The sequence below is a fragment of the Pseudophryne corroboree genome, chromosome 9 (assembly GCF_028390025.1).
Source record: "Pseudophryne corroboree isolate aPseCor3 chromosome 9, aPseCor3.hap2, whole genome shotgun sequence".
Classification (NCBI taxonomy): Eukaryota; Metazoa; Chordata; class Amphibia; order Anura; family Myobatrachidae; genus Pseudophryne; species Pseudophryne corroboree.
Genome location: NC_086452.1, coordinates 80,310,225 through 80,324,520, shown reverse-complemented (window position 1 = coordinate 80,324,520; position 14,296 = coordinate 80,310,225). Strand labels below are relative to the sequence as shown.

Genomic DNA, 14,296 nt, shown 5'->3' with positions numbered 1-14,296 from the left:
CCTTATTCACATTACATCACACTGAATTGCTCCTTATTCACATTACATCAAACCTTATTGCTCTTTATTCACATTAGACGGCACAGTAGTGCCCTTTCTATATGCAACGCCACATAGTAGAGCACCTTATACACATAATGCCACACATTAGTAATGCATTTATACACAATTCCACACAGTAATGCCCCTTACACATATGAGACACATTAATGTTCTTATAAACATAATGCGCCTTACTTTGGTATGAAAGGGGAAACTTACAGTAGTCTAAATCCATGGAACCGCATTGGTTAATCGGATGTTGAAATGATGTAACAATGTGGTGACCTAAACGACAGACATGGCTGTAGTGTGAAAGGTGAAGATCTGGAATTCTCCCAAGCCCAAAGTATGGTGGGAACAGGTTCAAGACTCATCTTCAATATCCTATGTAATTTCCAAGCTTTGACTGGGCAAGGGGTATGATTTATATACACATGGCATGACCAGAGCACATGCCCACTTATACACACAGAGGATGATGCAGAGTTAGGCTTAAATTACACCAAGCAAGAGACCACGGAGAAACATTTTCGCACATATGCAGAGATGTACACATCTTATGATGCGAGCACCTCCGCATCGCCAGCAGATGTGTCTGGCTTAAGTCATCATCATTATCAGTGTATATCTTGCAGCAGGTGCAAACTGTGTGCTTCCTAACAGCCGAATATGTGTTGAGTAGAATCATGCAGATGCGCTATGCTACCTGCCGTACTGCAGTCATCCATCTGCATCAGCGATTAGTGGAATGGTGTCTCACTGTAATCGTAGGACTCATTTCATGGTGAGATTTGGATTGCAATAGATATGAATCTACCCAAGAATGTTATACGGAGAGGGTTATATATTGTCACTGTATAGATGATAAACATTACACATTTTTTATTTTATCTAAAAGCTTGGATGTTGGTTGGTACAATTTCCTTGTAGAATGCATATTTCCATTAGATAAGATTTCTAAACATTATTCATCTTTCTGCTGAGTTTTGGTTGAAAAACAGAAATTAAGAGCATTTGTTATTTTCCCGACAGCACTAGAGGATATCTGTTATACAGAGAGGTTTAGCTCTGCTATAGCACCCAGTACTTGTGGTTGTAAAGCTATAAAAGCATCTGGGCAATATACATTGGACCAAGTATTCCTGCCTTAAAACTTTCCCTTTTACTAATTGCTGTAACCTCATTTGTATCATAAATAAGTCATGAGAGTATGAATACCTTAGAGCTGTCATTATTTAATCTATCCCATTTTAATAGTTTAATTGTGGTGGGCATAACTGGAACAAATTTTGCAGATACATTAGACTTAAGCTGGGCACACACCTATTTGATCTCTGGCTGATCGGGTTAAATACTCCCAATCAGTCGAGCAGTGTGTATCCAGCCATGACCTCCTGTAAAGGCGATGACAGCAGCAAAGGGTTGCGGTTCCTCTTTGGGGATAGGGATATCGGCTATACAGAACATGAGATGCGACCTCCCGCTCCCATCCGTTGCAGGAGCATTATAAGCCCTTAATCGGCTAACTCTCCTGCATCGGCACTGCATACACACCTATACAATCGACGGCTGTTCAACCAATATTGGGAGAATATGGTGAGTGAAACCACCCAAATACACTTTTATCAGTAACATATGCCTCTCAAGGTCTAGGTCTAAGAACACAGAAGATCAGAACTACAAATTATATTTTAATTACAAAAATAACTTCAGAGCTAACAGTTACAAAAAAGGATTACAAGGACTATGTGATTATTTTAAAAGTACACACAGATTTTAGACAATTTCAGAGAAAATAAAAAAATGGATAAAAACAAACCCAATGTCTTAACATAACGTAAGTTGAGAACTCTTGTTGTGAAGGAGTCATGTTAGAAGCGGTTGATACATAACCAGTCACTCAGTACTCTCCTTAGGTAATGCACATACGGAGCAAATTCTTCTCAGACTTTATCCCTCAGTCCTGCTCTTTTTCCCAGTCAAACAAGTAGGGGCTCTTACTTAACTTATTGTTTCATTCTGTTTGAAGACTAAGAAAAGATTCCGTGATCAGATGCCTTCTTGAGAAAGTTCTATCACCTTTCTTAAAAATAATTCAACACCTCTGTGGACGATCAGGAGACAGGTACCAGTTACACAGGTCTTCCTGCTGGGTAGAGTACACATACATTTCCTTTTACAAGCCATATGTCCCCTAACTCAGTTTATACAGTTTTACAAATTACATTTTCCATACAGAATATACATTGATATAACATGCAATTTGAATAATACCATATTTAAGGATCAGATAACGTGATGGATCCTGACACAGTATGCTGAAATCCGTGAGATTCATGTGCATTGTGACTTGCGTGCAATTTACTGAGGAACAATTTTTCAAAGAGTGCTAGTTATGTGTAGTGCTGGAAACTTAAGGGTCGTACTGACAGGGAGATTTCCTCCGAGATGTGTGATGAGCGGTCTATCATAGACTGCTCAGCACACATCTCTCCCCGGGCTCAGCACAGCGTGAGGTGCTGAGCGAGGGACGGACGGACACGGGGGCTGGTTATTTCACCCAGTGGTGAAATGAGCAACCTGCTAGATTGTGCCTGCATGCAGGCCAATCTAGCACCGGCGATTGCGGCGCGCGGGACCGCGCATCGCTGTCGCCGGCACCCCTACTCACGGAGCGATGTTCAGCTAATTTCTAAGCAATCTAGTCAGATTGCTTAGAAATTAGATGAACATCGCTCCATGTGTACCCCCCTTTCGGGAAAATATGTAGTTAAAGTACCAATCTGGTATATTGCCATGCTTTTATACTATTTTACTGCAAGAATAGGTTTGCCATTTCTTTTTATAATCTACAGAGAACATATACTACTGAATTACTGTATGTCCACTTTCTGCTCCCACCACTCTTGGAGAATATCCCAATTAATCCTGGATGGGGAGGTAGAGGTGGGAGGGATGAGATGTGTTGGAGAAATTTGCACCATCGTGCCTATCTCGCTCATCCCCAACTATGGAATGTTGTAATTTGCATCAATGCCTAGTGGAGGGCGGGGGTACAATGATGCACAACACATCATCAACACCTCAGACCATACATTTAACTGGGGAAATGAATGGTATCTTGGATGTCCGGAAGTACTCCCTAATATTTGGGAGTCTCCATGACATTGCATAGGCAAACACAGAGGGGTTTACGGTTGCCTGGAAACCCTCCTCCTCTTGGCAAGTGGCTCAAATTATGACAACAATAGCAATGGTATGTAATATGAGTACAAGAACTTCCGCCACATCATGCAGTTTATGGGACAGAGCAGAGCTGCTGCACATGCCCAGTGGTAGTATCTTCTTCTACCATGTTTCCTGTGTGTGTGAGTCCTCAAACAGTCCAATGGACCAGAGAGTAGCTACGAGGAAGAAGAGACAGGAGCCTTACCATGTGGTGGGAGAATGTGTGCTTTTAATATACAGTACTGGTTATATTGTTTGTGCATCTATTAATTTTATTATGGTATGTGTAACCCTTTTCCTGACAACTTATCTTTATATGATTTAAATATGTTTGATATAGCCTATATACTATAGACAATCTGAAGTGTTGAATATTAATACTGTATGCTACACAGTATATAAAGACCATTGTTTGCATTAAAGTCCAGGGTCGTTATTGGGTACTACTACCGCTCCCCCAGACTCCCATACTTGCTCCAATGTCCCGCCGAGTGGGAGATTGTGGATTGTATTTGGAAACCCCCACTCTAGAAATCCTGCATTTGCCACTGCACTGTAGGAGTGTAAGAGCAACTCTGCAATCAAAGTGTCTGCCGCGGCACCAGTGTTCAGTTACCTGCAAACTGATCCTGATTTTGTGTGTTATGAAAAAAAAAACTCACTGTCAATTTCTTTGTTTAAAATTTGCAAAGCCTAATGCTTCCAGCCCCTCAATCTGATGTATGATTCTCAACATATTAGATCATCAAAGGATGCTTCCAGTTCATTAGCATTAGCCCTTTTGAGAAGCACAGAGTCTGCTCTACTCCAGGAATAATACAGATACCTTCTAACAGAAATGGCGCGTCTCAGTTTCTGTAATGACTAATATCCTTTGTTGAAATACTTTGCTCGCGTTCCTGTAGCTGTGTAAGTTAAACAAAGACACTTTGAATCCTCAGTGAAATATTAAATTAAGCAGATATGCCTGGAGTACGTGCTTTTTGAAAAGCAAAAGAACAAATGGCTAAAAATAATGCAGAAGCTGGTTGACAGACAAAGAGAAAAAAAATCTTCTTTGCCTAGACACCATTGTATATTATTAACATCTTGAAACTGGGGCAGAAAATTGTTTGACTGCAGAGGTCTCACCCCAGCTGCGTCCCTTTAGGTCCTACTCAGGTGCATCTTGTCAAGGCTAAAGCACAAGAATACTTTTCTCAGGTGCACAGTACAAAAATAAATTCAGGTTCCCTATTGTATAACATTAGTCTTGTCCACTTTTTCTTTTTGAAAAACGTTTTATTGATTTTTCGGGTTTTGTGTTTTGGTTTTGGGTTCGGTTCCGCGGCCGTGTTTTGGGTTCGAACGCGTTTTGGCAAAACCTCACCGAATTTTTTTTGTCGGATTCGGGTGTGTTTTGGATTCGGGTGTTTTTTTCCAAAAACCCTAAAAAACAGCTTAAATCATAGAATTTGGGGGTCATTTTGATCCCAAAGTATTATTAACCTCAATAACCATAATTTCCACTCATTTTCAGTCTATTCTGAACACCTCACGCCTCACAATATTATTTTTAGTCCTAAAATTTGCACCGAGGTCGCTGGATGACTAAGCTCAGCGACCCAAGTGGCCGACACAAACACCTGGCCCATCTAGGAGTGGCACTGCAGTGTCACGCAGGATGGCCCTTCCAAAAAACACTCCCCAAACAGCACATGACGCAAAGAAAAAAAGAGGCGCAATGAGGTAGCTGTGTGACTAAGCTCAGCGACCCAAGTGGCCGACACAAACACCTGGCCCATCTAGGAGTGGCACTGCAGTGTCAGGCAGGATGGCCCTTCCAAAAAATACTCCCCAAACAGCACATGACGCAAAGAAGAAAAAAAAGAGGCGCAATGAGGTAGCTGTGTGAGTAAGCTGAGCGACCCTAGTGGCCGACACAAACACCTGGCCCATCTAGGAGTGGCACTGCAGTGTCACGCAGGATGGCCCTTCCAAAAAACACTCCCCAAACAGCACATGACGCAAAGAAAAAAAGAGGCGCAATTAGGTAGCTGTGTGACTAAGCTCAGCGACCCAAGTGGCCGACACAAACACCTGGCCCATCTAGGAGTGGCACTGCAGTGTCAGGCAGGATGGCCCTTCCAAAAAATACTCCCCAAACAGCACATGATGCAAAGAAGAAAAAAAAGAGGCGCAATGAGGTAGCTGTGTGACTAAGCTCAGCGACCCTAGTGGCCGACACAAACACCTGGCCCATCTAGGAGTGGCACTGCAGTGTCACGCAGGATGGCCCTTCCAAAAAACACTCCCCAAACAGCACATGACGCAAAGAAAAATGAAAGAAAAAAGAGGTGCAAGATGGAATTGTCCTTGGGCCCTCCCACCCACCCTTATGTTGTATAAACAGGACATGCACACTTTAACCAACCCATCATTTCAGTGACAGGGTCTGCCACACGACTGTGACTGAAATGACGGGTTGGTTTGGACCCCCACCAAAAAAGAAGCAATTAATCTCTCCTTGCACAAACTGGCTCTACAGAGGCAAGATGTCCACCTCATCATCATCCTCCGATTCATCACCGTGTACATCCCCCTCCTCACAGATTATCAATTCGTCCCCACTGGAATCCACCATCACAGCTCCCTGTGTACTTTGTGGAGGCAATTGCTGCTGGTGAATGTCTCCTTGGAGGAATTGATTATAATTCATTTTAATGAACATCATCTTCTCCACATTTTCTGGAAGTAACCTCGTACGCCGATTGCTGACAAGGTGAGCGGCGGCACTAAACACTCTTTCGGAGTACACACTTGTAGGAGGGCAACTTAGGTAGAATAAAGCCAGTTTGTGCAAGGGCCTCCAAATTGCCTCTTTTTCCTGCCAGTATACGTACGGACTGTCTGACGTGCCTACTTGGATGCGGTCACTCATATAATCCTCCACCATTCTTTCAATGGTGAGAGAATCATATGCAGTGACAGTAGACGACATGTCCGTAATCGTTGTCAGGTCCTTCAGTCCGGACCAGATGTCAGCATCAGCAGTCGCTCCAGACTGCCCTGCATCACCGCCAGCGGGTGGGCTCGGAATTCTGAGCCTTTTCCTCGCACCCCCAGTTGCGGGAGAATGTGAAGGAGGAGATGTTGACAGGTTGCGTTCCGCTTGACTTGACAATTTTCTCACCAGCAGTTCTTTGAACCCCTGCAGACTTGTGTCTGCCGGAAAGAGAGATCCAAGGTAGGTTTTAAATCTAGGATCGAGCACGGTGGCCAAAATGTAGTGCTCTGATTTCAACAGATTGACCACCCGTGAATCCTTGTTAAGCGAATTAAGGGCTCCATCCACAAGTCCCACATGCCTAGCGGAATCGCTCAGTGTTAGCTCCTCCTTCAATGTCTCCAGCTTCTTCTGCAAAAGCCTGATGAGGGGAATGACCTGACTCAGGCTGGCAGTGTCTGAACTGACTTCACGTGTGGCAAGTTCAAAAGGTTGCAGAACCTTGCACAACGTTGAAATCATTCTCCACTGCGCTTGAGACAGGTGCATTCCACCTCCTATATCGTGGTCAGTTGTATAGGCTTGAATGGCCTTTTGCTGCTCCTCCAACCTCTGAAGCATATAGAGGGTTGAATTCCACCTCGTTACCACTTCTTGCTTCAGATGATGGCAGGGCAGGTTCAGGCGTTTTTGGTGTTGCTCCAGTCTTCTGTACGTGGTGCCTGTACGCCGAAAGTGTCCCGCAATTCTTCTGGCCACCGACAGCATCTCTTGCACGCCCCTCTTGTTTTTTAAATAATTCTGCACCACCAAATTCAAGGTATGTGCAAAACATGGGACGTGCTGGAATTTGCCCATATTTAATGCACACACAATATTGCTGGCGTTGTCCGATGCCACAAATCCACAGGAGAGTCCAATTGGGGTAAGCCATTCTGCGATGATCTTCCTCAGTTGCCGTAAGAGGTTTTTAGCTGTGTGCGTATTCTGGAAAGCGGTGATACAAAGCGTAGCCTGCCTAGGAAAGAGTTGGCGTTTGCGAGATGCTGCTACTGGTGCCGCCGCTGCTGTTCTTGCGGCGGGAGTCAATATATCTACCCAGTGGGCTGTCACAGTCATATAGTCCTGAGTCTGCCCTGCTCCACTTGTCCACATGTCCGTGGTTAAGTGGACATTGGGTACAACTGCATTTTTTAGGACACTGGTGAGTCTTTTTCTGAGGTTTGTGTACATTTTCGGTATCGCCTGCCTAGAGAAATGGAACCTAGATGGTATTTGGTACCGGGGACACAGTACCTCAATCAAGTCTATAGTTGGCTCTGCAGTAATGATGGATACCGGAACCACGTTTCTCACCGCCCAGGATGCCAAGGCCTCAGTTATCCGCTTTGCAGCAGGATGACTGCTGTGATATTTCATCTTCCTCGCAAAGGACTGTTGGACAGTCAATTGCTTGGTGGAAGTAGTAAAAGTCGTCTTACGACTTCCCCTCTGGGATGACCATCGACTCCCAGCAGCAACAACAGCAGCGCCAGCAGCAGTAGGCGTTACACGCAAGGATGCATCGGAGTAATCCCAGGCAGGAGAGGACTCGTCAGAATTGCCAGTGACATGGCCTGCAGGACTATTGGCATTCCTGGGGAAGGAGGAAATTGACACTGAGGGAGTTGGTGGGGTGGTTTGCGTGAGCTTGGTTACAAGAGGAAGGGATTTACTGGTCAGTGGACTGCTTCCGCTGTCGCCCAAAGTTTTTGAACTTGTCACTGACTTATGATGAATGCGCTGCAGGTGACGTATAAGGGAGGATGCTCCGAGGTGGTTAACGTCCTTACCCCTACTTATTACAGCTTGACAAAGGCAACACACCACTTGACAAATGTTGTCCGCATTTCTGTTGAAATACTTCCACACCGAAGAGCTGATTTTTTTGGTATTTTCACCAGGCATGTCAATGGCCATATTCCTCCCACGGACAACAGGTGTCTCTCCGGGTGCCTGACTTAAACAAACCACCTCACCATCAGAATCCTCCTGGTCAATTTCCTCCCCAGCGCCAGAAACACCCATATCCTCCTCATCCTGGTGTACTTCAACACTGACATCTTCAATCTGACTATCAGGAACTGGACTGCGGGTGCTCCTTCCAGCACTTGCAGGGGGCGTGCAAATGGTGGAAGGCGCATGCTCTTCACGTCCAGTGTTGGGAAGGTCAGGCATCGCAACCGACACAATTGGACTCTCCTTGTGGATTTGTGATTTCGAAGAACGCACAGTTCTTTGCTGTGCTTTTGCCAGCTTAAGTCTTTTCATTTTTCTAGCGAGAGGCTGAGTGCTTCCATCCTCATGTGAAGTTGAACGACTAGCCATGAACATAGGCCAGGGCCTCAGCCGTTCCTTGCCACTCCGTGTGGTAAATGGCATATTGGCAAGTTTACGCTTCTCCTCCGACGATTTTATTTTAGATTTTTGAGTCCTTTTTTTACTGATATTTGGTGTTTTGGATTTTACATGCTCTGTACTATGACATTGGGCATCGGCCTTGGCAGACGACGTTGATGGCATTTCATCGTCTCGGCCATGACTAGTGGCAGCAGCTTCAGCATGAGGTGGAAGTCGATCTTGATCTTTCCCTATTTTTGGAACCTCAACATTTTTGTTCTCCATATTTTAATAGGCACAACTAAAAGGCACCTCAGGTAAACAATGGAGATGGATGGATACTAGTATACTTATGGATGACGAGTGACTGCCGACACAGAGGTAGCTACAGCCGTGGACTACCGTACTGCGTCTGCTAGTATAGACTGGATGATAATGATATAAAAAATATATATATATCACTACTGCAGGACAGGTATATATTATATAATGACGGACCTGCTGGACACTGTCAGCAGACTCCTAAACTACTAGTATGAAGAAGATACAAAAAAAAACCCACCACAGGTAGGTATACAATTATGGATGAGCGACTGCCGACACTGAGGTAGCTACAGCCGTGGACTACCGTACTGCATCTGCTAGTATAGACTGGATGATAATGATATAAAAAATATATATATATCACTACTGCAGGACAGGTATATATTATATAATGACGGACCTGCTGGACACTGTCAGCAGACTCCTAAACTACTAGTATGAAGAAGATAGAAAAAAAAAACCCACCACAGGTAGGTATACAATTATGGACGAGCACTGCCGGCACAGAGGTAGCTACAGCCGTGGACTACCGTACTGCGTCTGCTAGTATAGACTGGATGATAATGATATAAAAAATATATATATATCACTACTGCAGGACAGGTATATATTATATAATGACGGACCTGCTGGACACTGTCAGCAGACTCCTAAACTACTAATATGAAGAAGATAGAAAAAAAAAAAACCACCACAGGTAGGTATACAATTATGGACGATCGACTGCCGACACAGAGGTAGCTACAGCCGTGGACTACCGTACTGCGTCTGCTAGTATAGACTGGATGATGATATAAAAAATATATATATATCACTACTGCAGGACAGGTATATATTATATAATGACGGACCTGCTGGACACTGTCAGCAGACTCCTAAACTACTAGTATGAAGAAGATAGAAAAAAAAAAACACCACAGGTAGGTATACAATTATGGACGAGCACTGCCGACACAGAGGTAGCTACAGCCGTGGACTACCGTACTGCGTCTGCTAGTATAGACTGGATGATAATGATATAAAAAATATATATATATATCACTACTGCAGGGCAGGTATATATTATATAATGACGGACCTGCTGGACACTGTCAGCAGACTCCTAAACTATTAGTATGAAGAAGATAGAAAAAAAAAAAACCACCACAGTTAGGTATACAATTATGGACGAGCACTGCCGACACAGAGGTAGCTACAGCCGTGGACTACCGTACTGCGTCTGCTAGTATAGACTGGATGATAATGATATAAAAAATATATATATATCACTACTGCAGGACAGGTATATATTATATAATGACGGACCTGCTGGACACTGTCAGCAGACTCCTAAACTACTAGTATGAAGAAGATAGAAAAAAAAAACCCACCAGAGGTAGGTATACAATTATGGACGAGCACTGCCGACACAGAGGTAGCTACAGCCGTGGACTACCGTACTGCGTCTGCTAGTATAGACTGGATGATAATGATATAAAATATATATATATATCACTACTGCAGGTATATATTATAATATAATGAATGACGGACCTGCTGGACACTGTCTGTGAGCAGAATGCGTTTATAGAATAAAAAAAAAAAACACCACACGAGTGTTTAACTTTTTCAGGCAGACAATATACTGGTGGTCACTGGTCAGTCACACTGGCAGCAAAAGTGTGCACTGTTATGTACTCCTGCTAGAACTGCTCCCCAGTCTCCCCCACAATTAAGCTGTGTGAGCAGTGAGCACTCAGCACAGTCAGATATACATAGATGATATTATCAATCATGCAGCACACTGAGGCTGAGCACAGATATGGTATGTGACTGTGTATCGTTTTTTTTCAGGCAGAGAACGGATTTTAAATAATAAATAAAACTGGTGGTCACTAGTATAACTATCAGCAAAACTCTGCACTCTCTGAGTACTCCAGTCCTAATGCTCCCCAAAATTACTAAAATTAAATTACTAGTAAATCAAGTGTCTCACTCTCTATCTAAACGGAGAGGACGCCAGCCACGTCCTCTCCCTATCAATCTCAATGCACGTGTGAAAATGGCGGCGACGCGCGGCTCCTTATATAGAATCCGAGTCTCGCGATAGAATACGAGCCTCGCGAGAATCCGACAGCGGAATGATGACGTTCGGGCGCGCTCGGGTTAACCGAGCAAGGCGGGAAGATCCGAGTCTGCCTCGGACCCGTGTAAAAAGGGTGAAGTTCGGGGGGGTTCGGATTCCGAGGAACCGAACCCGCTCATCTCTAATATAAACAAACAAATAAACCGTTATAAACAGTAAGAGGCATATAAGGATATAATGGAGTGACATAATAGGGAGGGGGGCGCTAAACAGGTATATCAATCGGCGGATATCAAACAATCCTCCATTCAAACAGGCTACATAGATTGTTACATATATCGATTAAAATGAAAAAAGAAGAAAAAGAAGCCAAAAACAAAATAGAGAGGGATACAGGATAAAGAAAAGGGAGCAAGGGGGGGGGGGGATGGGGGATAATAAATAACGGGGGAGGGGGAAAGGAAGAGGTCGGCCAGTCAGAGCCATGTCTAATAGCAAACAGAGGCATAAATAAGGTACAGATTAGATATTAAATATTAAATAGTTGTCAATGGCGGTTCTGCATTAAAATGTAAGGTCCAGGGTGTCCATGTTTCAGTAAAGGATACTGGGGAGTCTCGGAGTGCAGCTGTAATTCGCTCCAGCTTATATGTGAACCAAACTGCGTTAATAGTAGCGGTCAGAGTGGGAGGGGTCGTGGATTTCCAATTAGATGCAATTAGATGCAATTTGACATTTAGCCGTGTTCAAAATGTGTTTAATTAAGGCCCGTTGGTGACGTGAGGTGTCAGGAATGGGACGGGAGAGTAGTGAATAAAGAGGCGAGTCAGGAACGGTTATGTGTGCAACATCTAAGACCAATTTATGGATTTGTCTCCAATACTGGCGGATCGATGGACATGACCACCAAACATGCAGCAGGGTCCCCCGGTGTCCACACAATCTCCAGAACTCAGCCGAGCATGTGGGATAGATAGTTTGTAGTCTAGTAGGAACCAGGTACCAGCGGTAGTACAGTTTATATGAGTTTTCAGCAATTCGAACAGAGATAGAACTTTTGGTAATTTCCTGTCTAATATCCACCCAGTCCTCAACGGTTAAGGTCTCTCCCACCTCTTTTTCCCAGGCCAGTTCGTGGCTCTCCTTGGGGGGGGACATTGTGTGACAGTAACACCCGGTAAATGCGAGAGAGTAATCCCTTCATCGGGTGTGATCCGCGACACCATATCTATGGATGTCATGGACACCCACAAGTGGGAATAGTCCCCGTTGGTAGCTATAATAGGGTGGGTGGGTTTAGTGAGAGTTCCATAGAAATGTCTAATTTTCAAAAACTGATAAAAAACTGAATGGGGGAGTGAAAAACGGGACTGTAGATCCGCAAAGGATGAAAATGAGGAGAGAGGGGCTACGTCCTGCAGAAAAAGAATGTTGTGCGCGGTCCAATGTTGATATGCAGAGTGATTATTGCCGGAGGGAATTGTGTGTTATTCCATAAAGGAGTTAAATAAGGGTTATGAGAACGGAGTTGATAGAAGCGAGTACAAAAATCCCATATCGATAATGAAAAGCGCACCGTTGGTAAGAGAAGAGTAGAGTTCGGGCGGGAGCGGGACGGACACCAGAGCAGGGTTGAGGGTGAGAACATATGAAGAGAATGCGCCTCAAGAAAAGTCCATGTTCTCTGTGCCGGGGGTGAGTGCCACAGAACACACGAGGCCAGATGCGTAGCACGGTAGTAGCGAATAAGGTCTGGTACACCAAGACCGCCCTCTGAGCGGTGTTGTTGAAGCAGCCGCATTTTGACTCTGGGTTTTTTCCCAGCCCAGATGAAGTTAGAGATGTCTCGCTGAAGGTTCTTCAATATCTTAACGGGGATGTGAATTGGAAGGGTTTGCCATAAGTACAATATGCGCGGCAATAGGTTCATCTTGACAGCCGCGATACGTCCAAACCAAGAAATGAACAATTTATTCCACGCGGTGAGATCGGATTTCAGCGAAGCTATTAATCGTGGAAAGTTGGCAGCATATAACGATGAATAGCTCTTGGTTAGGTAAATGCCTAAATATTTGAGCTTAGTGCTTTGCCATTTAAAGGAATAAGAGGAACGTAAAAGACTAAGATCCTGCGGAGTAATGTGTAGGTCTAGAACCTCTGTTTTGTCGGCGTTGAGTTTATAGTTCGAAAGGGAGCTATATGTTTGAATCTCCTCAAAAAGATATTGCAGGGAAGTGTGTGGGTCGGTCAGAGTCAATATGACGTCATCTGCATATAGCGCAATTTTATATTCATGGTTGCCTACCATGATACCCGAGATGTTGGAGTTTAGCCAAATTTTAGCCGCTAGCGGTTCCATCACCAGGGCAAAAAGTAGGGGGGAAAGTGGACATCCCTGCCGGGTGCCATTTCTAATAGGTAGGGGCGGGGAGGAAAGACCGTTAACCAGGACAGATGCCGAGGGGTTAAAATAGAGCAAAGTGATGGCATTATAAAATGAACCATGTATTCCTGTAGCCTGTAATGCTTGCTGTATGAAAGGCCAGGCTACTCTATCAAAGGCCTTTTCCACATCGAGAGCCACCACCAGAGCCGGGAGGGAGTCCCATTGGGAGAGGTGTATGAGATCAATAAGACGCCGTGTATTGTCAGCAGCTTGACGGTTGGGGATGAAACCTACTTGGTCCGGGTGAATTAACGCGGGGAGATAGGGGGCGAGCCGATTTGCAAGGATTTTGGCGAATAACTTTAGATCTGTGTTTAACAATGAAATGGGCCTATAGTTTTTCATCTCCAGTGGATCACGATCAGGTTTGGCGATAACTATAATATTGGCTCTGGTGGTGGCTGCATCGAGAGAGCTCCCGTCCATTAATGAGTTAAAGAGTGAGTACAACATAGGAAGAAGGGCTTGGGAATTTTTTTTATAATATATGGCAGTGTACTCATCAGGACCCGGGGCGGAGGAACGGCGAAGTTGCTTAATTGTAGTAAGGATTTCCTTGTGAGTAATAGGAGTGTTGAGTGTCTTAAGATCTGCTGAGGAGAGTGTCGGTAAGTGACAAGAGGAAAGATACTGTTGGATAGTAGAGATGTGCACTTGAAATTTTTCGGGTTTTGTGTTTTGGTTTTGGGTTCGGTTCCGCGGCCGTGTTTTGGGTTCGACCGCGTTTTGGCAAAACCTCACCGAATTTTTTTTGTCGGATTCGGGTGTGTTTTGGATTCGGGTGTTTTTTTCAAAAAACACTAAAAAAACAGCTTAAATCATAGAA

At 44.3% G+C, this 14,296-nt stretch overlaps 1 long non-coding RNA gene across 1 annotated transcript in view; it reads right to left on the bottom strand.

The window, feature by feature from the left end:
• LOC134956706 (uncharacterized) overlaps window positions 1-14,296 on the bottom strand; it is a 170,111-nt gene that overhangs the window by 79,373 nt on the left and 76,442 nt on the right. The window lies entirely within an intron of this gene.